Below are 12,854 nucleotides of genomic sequence, written 5' to 3' on the forward strand. Positions count from 1 at the left end.
AGAAAACAAACTTATGGCTACCAAAGGCGGGGAAGGTTAAAGTAAGAGTTTGGGATTAACAGATACCAACCACTATATATAAAATAGATAAATAACAAAGTCCTACGTATAGCACAGGGAACTATATTTAATATCTTGTAATAAATTATGATGGAAAAGAATCTGACAAAGAATATATATATGTATAACTGAATCACTTTGATGTACACCAGAAACTAACACAATATTGTAAATCAACTATACTTCAATTAAAAACACACATCTCTTATTATATACTTTATATTAAAAAGGGGGAGTGAGAACTGAATGCTGTAAAAATAAACTATAAAAAATGAACTGAAATACTAAGAAATTACATTTGGCAGCATCTGAAAAGAAAACTACAATCTGACCAAGTTTTACCATAGGAATGCAAGAAATGGTTTATTAATAAGAAGTCTATAAATAAAATATATCATTTCAATAAGTCAGAGAAAAATTATATAATCATCTTAGCAGATGGTACCCATTTATGATTAAAAATATACCAAAGTGGGAATAGAGAATAGTTCCTTAACAGTACTTAATAGAGATGAAGACATAGGAGAGCATTCTCATGAGAACTGGAAACAGGATAAAGATGTCCAGTATTTATTTTTACTATTTTATGTTTTCCTGGAGGTTTTAGCCACTGAAATAAGATAGGAACAGTGTGATAGTTGACTTTATGTCAACTTGGCTTGCCTATGGTGCTGAGATGTTTGGTCAAACACCAGTTTAGATGTAGTTGTGAAGATGTTTTTTAGATGCAATTAACATTTAAATCAGTAAACTGTGAGTCAAGCAGATTACCCTCATAATGTGGAAGGGCCTCATCCAATCAGTCGAAAGCTAAAAGAAGAAGACTGAAGTCCCCAAGGGAGAAGGAATTCTGCCTCAAGACTTCCTTTGAACTCAAGACTGCAACATTGATTCTTTCCTGGGTCTCCAGCCTATTGGTCTGCCCTGCAGATTTCAGATTTGTCCAATCCCACAACTCTATCAGCCAGTTCCTTAAAATACCTCTCTCGGTATAATACACACACACAAATCCTATTGGTTCTATCTCTCTCTCTCAGGAGAACGCTAACTAATACAAACGGTAACAGCTAACACCTACTGAAGGCTTTCCATGTACCAGGCAATATTTTAAGGACTATATATATATATAAAGTCATTGAATCCTCACAATTACCCTAAAATGTAGGATGATTTTTGTCCCTATTAGAAACTAATCAGAAAGAAATACTCTGAGGACTCAGAATGTTCTAGGCTAATTAAAGGAGAAGAACCAAAAGCCTCAAGTTTCTGCCCTTTTACTTTTAGGCAAGAGACTCCAGCTGGCTCTTTCTGGGTAAGATATCAGTGCTCTGAGACCATGCACTGATGGTGAAATCAACTCTATTATCCTGGCGGTATACAACTGAACTGGACACAGGCTGGGAAGCAACAGCATTCAGAAACCACTGCAGGGATTTGGTCTGTACTCTACTTGTGCTCTGACAATTCTGTATTAGTGTCCTATTGCTGCTGTGGCAAATTACCACAAATGCAGTGGCTTAAGCAACACATTTATTATCTTACAGTTCTGTAGCTCACAAGTCCTAAAATCAAGGTGTCAGATTTTGGAAGCTCTAGGGGAGAACCCATTTCCGTGACTTTTCTGGCTCGTAGAGGTCACCTGCATTCCTTGGTTTATGGCCCTTTCCTCCATCTTGAAAGTTAGCAGCATAGTATTTTCAAATTTCTCTCCGACCTCTGCTTATATTGTCCATTGCCTCCTTCCTCTGCTTCTGACCTTCCTGCTGCCCTTTTACAAGGACCTTTTTGATAACTTTGAGCCCACCAGAATAATCTCAAGATATTTAAGTTAATATCAGCTACAAAGTTTCTTTTGCCATGGAATGTAATGAACTCACAAATTTCAAGGAGTAGAATATGTATATTTTAGGGGAAGGTATTATTCTGTCTACCATACACACCAAGCATGGGTGAAAGACCCCATCATATCCTTCCTATGGAGAAGTGTGCGTGCTAAAGGAAGAAAGAAAAGCTGGCCTCTCAACTCATACTACTATCCCGAAAGATGTCAGTGTTTCCCTGTTCCTCACTCTCTGATGAGGAGCCTGCTGTGCAGCCCAGTTTTAGAAAAACTACCACAGGAAAAGGGAATATCCTTGCCACAGTGTTTTCTAAACTTCCCCTATACACATAAAGTAAGAAGTTTTTACAAAACTAGAAAGAAACACGGATCCATATATTTCTCATCTCGTGGGCAAGCCTATTCCAAACATAAAAACAAAGACCAAATTCACAGAGGACAAAAATTCAAAACACAGAGGTTTTTAAAGAACAGAAACAGAGACTTCCAGTTTCTGGTTCCACATGTAAGGAGCTGGGAAGTTGCCATTCTGTCCATACAAGTAAACAAGTAAAAACCTGAACAAACTGAAAAATAAACAAGTCTTCCTGGATCCATAACAGAGAGGAGGACACAGGGCAAACTGCTGGCCCCAAGATTGGAGAAACAGACTAATAATAGAGAGCCACGGCTTACCGGAGCAGAGACGAGCAACACCACCATGGAAACCAGGGCTGCGGTAGGAACATCTGAACTGTAACTGATGAATTTTTGAAGATTCAGTGCGGACGAGCCTGGGAGTTAAAAACTCCAGGAGGACCCAGGCATAGAGGTGGCTGCCACTTTTTTTGAGTTCGACCAGGTTCTCACAGTAGGTATCAGAGAAGAATCTCCTAGTGCTTCCAGCAAGGTGAGGGGAAAAGAAGCCATTTTCCCCATCAGGGAAAACTAGTTAACCTGAGCCTAACCTGCTGGGGTATTATTACCAGAGCCTAACTGGCCTGGGGGAAGGGATATACCCAACTTCAGCTGGCTCTAGCCTTCCACGTGAGAGAAGGGAAATATCCCACTTCAGCCCAATCTATCCAACCTGTCCCACCTGAGCGGGAGAAAAAACAGAAACACGTGTGAAGTGCACAGCCCAGGTGCATAAGCTCACTAAAAGGGCGAGACCTAATCATAGGAGTATAGAATGCTCCCCCCACCCCCCAGCCTCTCAGCCACATCACTAAAGTCCTATTTACAGCACTCCAATTCATCCGGTCCATTATATCCAGTTATCAAAAGAAAAAAAAGAAAATGACAAGGCATACCAAAAAGCAATAAACACAATTTGAAGAGATGGAGCAAGCGTCAGAACCAGACATGGCAGGGATGTTGGAATTAACAGACAGGGAATTTAAAACAATTATGGTTAAGTATGCTAAGGACTCTAATGGATAAAGTAGAGAGCAGGTAAGAGCATCTGGGCAATGTAAGCAGAAGATGGAAATCCTCAGAAAGAACCAAAAAGAAATGCTAGAGATAAAAAACATGTAACAGAAATGAAGAATGTTTTTGATGGGCTTATTAGTAGACCGAACACAGCTGAGGAAAGAATCTCTGAGCTTGACAATATATCAGTAGAAACCTCCAAAAGTGAAAAGCAAATAGAACAAAGACTGAAAAATAAAACCCTAACAGAATATTCAAGGACTGTGAAGCGACTACAAAAGGTGTAATATATGCATAACAGGAATACCAGAAGGAGAAGAAAGAGAGAATGAACAGGAGAAATATCTGAAACAATAATGACTGAGAATTGACCCCAATTAAAGTCAGACACAAAACCACAGGTCCAAGAAGTTCAGAGAACGCCAAACAATATAAATGCCAAACAACAAAAATCCCCCACACCTAGGCATATCATTTTCAAACTACAGGAAATCAAAGATGAAGAAAAAACCTTGAAAGAAGACAGAGGAAAACAACATCTTACATACAGAGGAGGACAAAGACAAGAATTATATCTAACTTCTCTTCAGAAACCATGCAAGCAAGAAGAGAGTGAAGTGAAATATTTAAAGAGAAAAACTCTGCTAATCTAGAATTCTGTACCCTGCAAAATTATTCTTCAAAAGTGAAGGAGAAGTAAACACTTTCTCAGACAAACAAAAATTGAGGGAATTTATTACCAGTAGACCTGTCTTGTAATAAATGTTGAAAGAAGTTTTTAGAGAGAAGGAAGATTCTATAGGTCAGAAACTCAGATCTACATAAAGAAAGAAAGAGCATCAAAGAAGGAGTAAGTGAAGGTAAAATTAGAGGTTTATTTTTCTTACTAATTAATCTAAAGCATAACAATTTGTTCAAAATAATAATAGCAACAATATATTCAATTATGTATGTATATATATAAGCATGCTTACAAGTATAATATATATTTATGCATACTTATGTATAAGAGAAATGAATGACAGCAAAAATAAAAGGGACAGGAGGGAGGAATCAGCATTATTTTGTTATCATTAGTACTCGTACTACCTGTGAAGTGATAGTGTTATTTGAAAGTGGACTTGGATTAGTTGTAAGTGTATATTGTAGATTCTAAGGCAACCACTAAGAAAAGGAAAAAAATGTAAGTATAACTGATATCCTAAGAAAGGGAAATAATAGAATCATATAAAGTGCTTAAAACCACAAAAGGCAGGAAAAGAGTAGAAGAAAAAATAGGAACAGAATAAGGGAACAAGTAGGAAACAGTAACAAATATGGTAGATACTAATCCAACTATATCAATAATCACTTTGAATATCAGTGGTCTAAATGCACCAGTTAAAAAATAGAAATTGTCAGAGTGGAACAAAAACAAGTCAACTACATGTTTCTACAAGAAACCCACTTTAAATATAAAGACACAAATCTATTAAAGGTATGTGGATGGAGAAAAATATACCACGCTAATACCAATCAAAAGAAAGCAAGAGTAGCTATATTAATTTCAGAGAGCAGATTTCAAAGCAAGGAAAGTTATTGGAGATAAAGAAGAGCATTAATAATGAAAAAGGGATCAATACTCTAAGAAGACAACAATCCTTAATGTGTAAATACATAACAAAGTGTGTCAAACTACATGAGGCAAAACTTGATAGGACTGCAAGGAGAGAGAGAGGAATCCACTATCATAGTTGAAGACTTCAACACCCTCTATCAGAAATGGACAGATCCAGCAGGCCGTAAATCAGTATGGATGTAGCTGAGCTCAACAGTATCATCAGTCAACTGGATACAACAGACATCTGTAGACTACTTCATCCAACAACAGCAGAATGTGCAATCTTCTCAAGCTCACATGGAACATTCACTAAGATAGATGACATTCTGAAGCATAAAACACACCTTAACAAATTTAAAAGACTATAAATCATGCAATGTCTGTTCTCAGACCATGATGGAATTAAACTTAAAATCCATAACAAAAAGACAACTGGAAAATCCCGAAGTATGTCAAGATTAAACAACATACTTCTAAATAACACATGGGTTAAAAAACAGAAACACAATTAAAAGACAAATAGTAAACTAGAAAAATATTTATAAAATGTATAGAAAATGGTTAATCTCTTTAATGTATAAAAAGCAGATACAAATTAATAAGGGAAAAAACGAATACCCCAAAGGCAAAATGGGCAAAGGAGATAGACACTTCACAAAAGAAGATAGCCAATGGCTTATACATGTGTGAAAATGCATAACCCCGTAAGTATAAAGGGAATTTAAACTAAAATAATTGGACAAATATAAAGATGAATGACAACTAATGGTGGAGAAGATGTGATAAAGCTTTTTGGGCCACCATCCTGATTGCTGGTAGAAGTGTGTGTGGTACAATATTGCTGGGGACCCACTTGGCAATATGTATCAAAAGCTTAAAATTTGTATACACTCAATGACCCAGAAATTCCACTTAAAGAAATTTATCTGAAGGAAATCAGGAGTACATGCAAAATTGAACTGCAAAGACCCTCCACACAGTCCACATATTTTACATATATATGGAAATATATGTGTATATATATATATATTTATATATATAAAATAGCAAAAAGAGGAAATTATCTGAAGAAAATATTGGTTAACCATACTGTGATCAGCTATGAAGTAGAATATAATGCCATCACTTAAAATGAGAATTGTATCCATTCAATCTTATTTATCATCGGACTGTATATCAGATTGTTTATCCTCACTAAAAAGCAAGGGCAGGGCTTCCCTGGTGGCGCAGTGGTTGAGAGTCCGTCTGCCGATGCAGAGGACACGGGTTCGTGCCCCGGTTCGGGAGGATCCCACATGCCGCGAAGCGGCTGGGCCCGTGAACCATGGCCACTGAGCCTGCGCGTCCGGAGCCTGTGCTCCGCAACGGGAGAGGCCACAACAGTGAGAGGCCCGCGTACCGCAAAAAAAAAAAAAAAAAAAAAAAAATTATAAATAAAAAGCAAGGGCAAAGACTCTTTAACTGCTGTACTCTTAGTGAATGAAAGAGTGCATGGCGGGGGGTGGGAGGGAGGTGGGAGGTAGGGGATATAGGTATACATGTAGCTGATTCACTTCACTGTATGGCAGAAACTAACACAACATTGTAAAGCAATTATACTCCAATAAAAATTAAAAAAAAAAAATAGGTTCAGGTTCGCTACTCAAAAACATAAAAAAGGAGTGCATGGCACTCTTCTAAATGTTTGCTGATTGACTTATTAATATAAAATATGTTTTCAAATAATATAACAGCATGTGAGACACAATGTTTTAAAAATTGAGAAAAAAATTTATAGAGAGTTGATATAAAAACAAACAAGATTAGGAGGAAACACATCAAAATATTTATACAGGTTTTCTCTGGATTATGAGACTGAAGGTAATTTAATTTTTTTCTTTGTATATTTTACAGTTTCCAAATTCACCATAACGACCATGTATTAGAAAAATTTCAATAAATAGTAAAAATGTAAAAAGAACAGTAAAAGTGTGTTTTGTCAAAATTGCAACTTGTTCTCCCTGGTCTTTTCAAACTGGCTCCTCAAAGTGGACTGATAGAACCTGGGAACTTATTTGAAATATAGAATCTCTGCCTCACCCCACCCAGCTGGTTTACTTTCTGATTCAGCAGCTGCTTTAAGTATGCCCTGCTTTCTTTTACTCACCTCATTGCCTCCATTCCCTCACCCCTGCATTAACTACCTGTTCAGCATTTGCTCACCTGCTCAGTCATGCTCATCTGCACATTCCCATTCCAAATATGCTGTCACTTTGGAGATTGCCCAAACCTGGATTTTAGAAAGCTTATTGGTCACACTTGGGGTAAGGTAGATGACAGTTAGTTCCTTTAGAAGAGATTTATTTATTTGAATCATTGAACATTTACCAGGTAATTGATTAATAGGACAGTCCATGATCTTGAAGACCTCTTAATGAAATGGCAGGGATGGCAGGGGTGGGAGAGGCATCCTGTAGAAATACCAGGCAGTGAGCTGAAGAGATATGTGCCTTTGAGAAGACACGGGAATGAAGCAAAAATAATGCTTGAGGAAAGCCAGGAAGAATTTGGAAAGGAGGTGATATCCTTCTGTGACCCCAACTCCAAACCAATGAAGTTACTTCCAAAGCAGATACATCCCCCGGCTCTGCCCATATCACTCTTTTGATTGTCATCTTCCCCGGTAGACTGATAGTTCAATGATGGCACAAAGTGGGTACTTAAGCTATATTTGTCGAATGAAGGCATATGACCTGAATCTTAGAGGGAGAGTTGAACTTGGTGAGGACGGCTGGGTGTTCTCCAGGTCACAGGAAGTAGAAAGCAAGAGGAAGAGAACAATACAGCATGTTATAACTATCACTGGCACACCTTCTCCAAACTGCCCATCAGTGGATCAGGGAGACATTTCCGTTTTGAAACAGACTTTTGTAGATCATAGTTGAGGGTTATGGAGAATAATACCTTTGGCCAGTCAGCTGTGACAGAGTTAAAGCTCAACTGCCAGCCAGAAGCCCATCTCAAGAGTATGGTTCCCTCTTTCAAAGAAAGGGCTGTGACTGTGCTGAAGTCTGCCTGGGACTCCCCACCAGGGCTTTTTTTATGGCTGTCCTCTTCAAAGTAGAGTGCAAACGTGCTCTGAGTGAACAGACAGCACAGCTTAGAGTCTAGGCCCCAAGAGCTTTCAGAGAAAGTAGCCGAGCTGCAGCACGACCAGGAAACCGGGAAACAGAAAAGCTAGGCTTCTGTCTCCAGCGGCCCCTCACCAATTTCTCGAGATTCTTTGGCATTTGAACAGGCTGCTGTTGCTTTGGGGGAGAGTGATATTTGTATTAACAGTGACATTTGTATTAACGCCTTCCTGACGACTGCCTTCTGTTTACCAAACCATAACATGAAGGTGGAATTATTCCAGAAAATTTAAACTATCTGTGTGTCAAGGGCAAAGAATTCACCGGCTTTGGGAGCTGCACCCTATGGCTGCGGGAAGGAGGCCCATCACATGGCTCTGGGTGTCATCACCTTTGACCTGTGGTTCGGGCAGTGGCAGGTTTGACTGGACTGTCCAGGCAAGAAAGCTCTCCCTGTTAGTGAGTGCTGGGCCATCAGGGACTACAGCCTGGGAGGGAGCGGGCCAAAGGGAAGTCTGCAGGATCCTGAGTTGCTGAATTTCAGAAACCCGCTTCCTGGTGAAGGCAGCCACTCCCCAGGGCCGCACCACCCTGCCCCAAGGCCCATGGGGCTTTGTCAGGCATGAACTCCAGGTCACCCGAGAGAAATCACACCTTCAGTTTCAGCAGAGGTCACTGCCTCTCCGCACAGGAGAAGGAGGCTGTGAAAAGAATATTTGAGAGGCAGGCATATGTGTTGAGCCCAGGGACATCACATAGCTTTGGGCCTCAGTCCCAAACCAACTTCATTCAAACCTCTGGTGAAAGTGATTCCCCTCATGTGTCAAGGTAAACTCTCTAAGCAAAGTCTGATGAGCTATATAGAAACTAACGTAGGGAGGGAGCTTTCTCAACTTCTTCTTCACCCAGAACATCAACCACCCTTGCTCATTTCTCTTCAGTACACTGCAGTGGTCATATTGTTCAAATATTTTTGGAGCGTGGTTCCAAAAACCCAGTCACTGACTGCCGGAAGCTGATTATGAAAGCTCCCTTTTATAGAACACGTTTTACGTGCTCCTAAACATTTTTATGCAATTGCGGTCTCCTTGGGAAGACACAACCCATCTTGTGAGGCGCCGGGGATCCAAGAGCCGTAGTTGCCATGGACCCAGGGCTCCGGATTCTGGTGCCTCTCAAGCACCATGGAAATTGTCTTCACCCCTTCATCTGAGGCCTAGAATGGTCCTGCCTCTAGAGAGTGTACAGACAGCACGGTTGGCAAATATACTTTCTTGTACATCTGGGACTCACATCTCAAGCTTTTTCTGGGATCTTGGGTGTAATATCCTTCTTGGTTCAGTCTAAATATAATCTTCAGTAGGCAGGAGAGGAATGCTTAGAAAGTAACCACTTGCTGATGTTTTGAGAGGAAAGAGATCTTATTTCTAGTAGACCATATAAATCAGCTTTTATACCACTCGTATTTGTTTATTCAGCTGCTGTTGTTCTAATTCTCATCTCCATGCCACCTAAAAGAATTACTCTCTGGGTCTACAGTAGCTTCCCCTTTGGCAATCCTGCCAGCGTATTCCTGGAAGAATCCTATTTCACCAGTCTCCATTGGAGGATGGTAAGGCTCTGAACAGAGCTCGATACAAAAGGAATATCTGCATTCTCAGGAGGGTGTTCTTCAACAGGGGCTGCTTTTCCTAACTGGCCCAAAAGCCCGCTAATGGTGTCTCTGGGAGAAAGAGAACTCTGGCTCATGCTTTAAATGTTATTCCTCGCCTCTGAGTGTGGGGTTTTGGGAAGGGAAAACCACTTCTCTCCCCACCGCCAGCCACTTTTAATTGTTAAAATATTATAACAAATGCACCAAACACTTCTGAAAAAAGAAAGAAAATCAGTAATTCCACTGTTATTTTTGCATATTCTGTTGTTTCTATCCTTATGTAATCTGCAGATTATATCAGAATGTATTCACAATTTTCTATGCTACCTTTTTTGGCAGAACGTTATACCATAAGCACTTCATGTAACTATGGGCTTCTGTTTTTCATAATTATAATTTTAATAAAACATAATTTCCATTGAAGAAAAGAATGACAATGTATTTAACTATTCCTTCATTGTTGACTCTGATGTTGCTTGTGATGTTTTGTCTTCATCAATAAAATCTCCATAAGCATCAGTGAGTCTATAGCTTATTCTTCTTCTGTATTTGAATAAATTCCCAGGAGTGGGATAAAGTATTAACAGTTTCCTGGCCTTTAGTATGTGTTGTCCTGTTGATTTCTTAAAAAATTTTAAAGGTTTGCATCCTGTGGATTACTTGTGGCTGAATAATACACAAGCCAAGGCAGGGACGATATTCAAAATGTATCAGTTAGTTGGGGCATTGGTACTTACTGATCTAAACTGAGGCCTGCTGGTCAACCTGCCTGGACACACTGCCTGAATATTAGCCCTACTTGGATGGCAAACTTAGTTGCCTCCAGGGCACCCTTACCTTCTATTCTCTTTTCTTTTTGCTTTAACATCTTTATTGGACTATAACTGCTTTACAATGGTGTGTTAGTTTCTGCTGTATAAAAAAGTGAAGCAGCTATACATATAATACATCTCCAAATCTCCTCCCTCTTGCGTCTCCCTCCCACCCTCCCTATCCCACCCCTCTATGTGGTCACAAAGCACCGAGCTGATCTCCCTGTGCCGTGAGGCTGCTTCCCACTAGCTGTCTATTTTACACTTGGTAGTGTATATATGTCCATGCCACTCTCTCACTTTATCCCAGCTTACCATGCCCCCTCCCCGTGTCCTCAACTCCATTCTCTACGTCTGCGTCTTTATTCCTGTCCTGCCCCTAGGTTCTTCAGAACCATTTTTTTTCTTTTAGATTCCATATATATGTGTTAGCATACTGTATTTGTTTTTCTCCTTCTGACTTACTTCACTCTGTATGACAGACTCTAGGTCCATCCACCTCACTACAAATAGCTCAATTTCGTTTCTTTTTATGGCTGAGTAATATTCCATTGTATATATGTGCCACATCTTCTTTATCCACTCATCTGTTGATGGACAATTAGGTTGCTTCCATATCCTGGCTATTGTAAATAGAGCTGCAATGAACATTGTGGCACATGACTCTTTCTGATTTATGGTTTTCTCAGGGAATATGCCCAGTAGTGGGATTACTGGGTCATATGGTAGTTATATTTTTAGTTTTTTGAGGAACCTCCATACTGTTCTCCATAGTGGCTGTATCAATTTACATTCCCACCAACAGAGCAAGAGGGTTCCCTTTTCTCCACACTCTCTCCAGCATCTACTCTTTGTGGATTTTTGATGATGGCCTTTCTGACTGGTGTAAGGTGATACCTCACTGTAGTTTTGATTTGCATTTCTCTAATGATTAGTGATGTTGAGCATTCTTTCATGTGTTTGTTGGCAATCTGTATATCCTCTTTGGAGAAATGTCTATTTAGGTCTTCTGCCCATTTTTGGATTGGGTTGGTTGTTTTCTTTGATATTGAGCTGTATGAGCTGCTTGTATATTTTCGAGATTAATCCTTTCTCAGTTACTTCATTTGCAAATACTTTCTCCCATTCTGAGGGTTGTCATTTCGACTTGTTTATGGTTTCCTTTGCTGTGCAAAAGCTTTTAAGTTTCATTAGGTCCCATTTGTTTATTTTTGTTTTTATTTCCATTTCTCTAGGAGGTGGGTCAAAAAGGATCTTGCTGTGATTTATGTCATGGAGTGTTCTGCCTATGTTTTCCTCTGTTTTATAATGTCTGGCCTTACATTTAGGACTTTAATCGATTTTGAGTTTATTTTTGTGTATGGTGTTAGGGAGTGTTCTAATTTCATTCTTTTATATGTAGTTGTCCAGTTTTCCCAGCACCACTTATTGAAGAGGCTGTCTTTTCTCCATTGTATATTCTTGCCTCCTTTATCAAAGCTAAGGTGACATATATGTGGGTTTACCTCTGGGCCTTCTATCCCATTCCATTGATCTATATTTCTGTTTTTTTGCCAGTACCATACTGTCTTGATTACTGTAGCTTTGTAGTATAGTCTGAAGTCAGGGAGCCTGATTCCTCCAGCTCTGTTTTTCTTCCTCAAGATTGCTTTGGCTATTTTGGGTCTTTTGTGTTTCATACAAATTGTAAAATTATTTGTTCTAGTTCTGTGAAAAATACCAATGGTAGTTTGATAGGGATTGTCCTGAATCTGCAGACTTTCTTTGTGTACTATAGTCATTTTCACAATGTTGATTCTTACAATCCAAGAATATGGTATATCTATCCATCTGTTTGTATCATCTTTAATTTCTTTCATCAGTGTCTTATAGTTTTCTGCATACAGGTCTTTTATCTCCTTAGGTAGGTTTATACCTAGATATTTTATTCATTTTGTTGCAATGGTAAATGGGAGTGTTTCCTTAATTTCTCTTTCAGATTTTTCATCATTAGTGTATAGGAATGCCAGAGATTTCTGTGCATTAAGTTTGTATCCTGCTACTTTACCAAATTCATTGATTAGCTCTAGTGGTTTTCTGGTAGCCTCTTTAGGATTCTCTATGTATAATATCATGTCATCTGCAAACAGTGACAGTTTTACTTCTTCTTTTCTAATTTGGATTCCTTTTATTTCTTTTTCTTCTCTGATTGCTGTGGCTAAAACTTCCAAAACTATGTTGAATAATAGTGGTGAGAGTGGGCAACCTTTTCTTATTCCTGATCTTAGTGGAAATGGTTTCCATTTTTCACCATTGAGAATGATGTTGGCTGTGGGTTTGTCATATATGGGCTTTATTATTTTGAGGTAAGTTCCCTCTATGCCTA

Source organism: Orcinus orca, chromosome 11 (assembly GCF_937001465.1).
Source record: "Orcinus orca chromosome 11, mOrcOrc1.1, whole genome shotgun sequence".
NCBI classification, from domain to species: Eukaryota; Metazoa; Chordata; class Mammalia; order Artiodactyla; family Delphinidae; genus Orcinus; species Orcinus orca.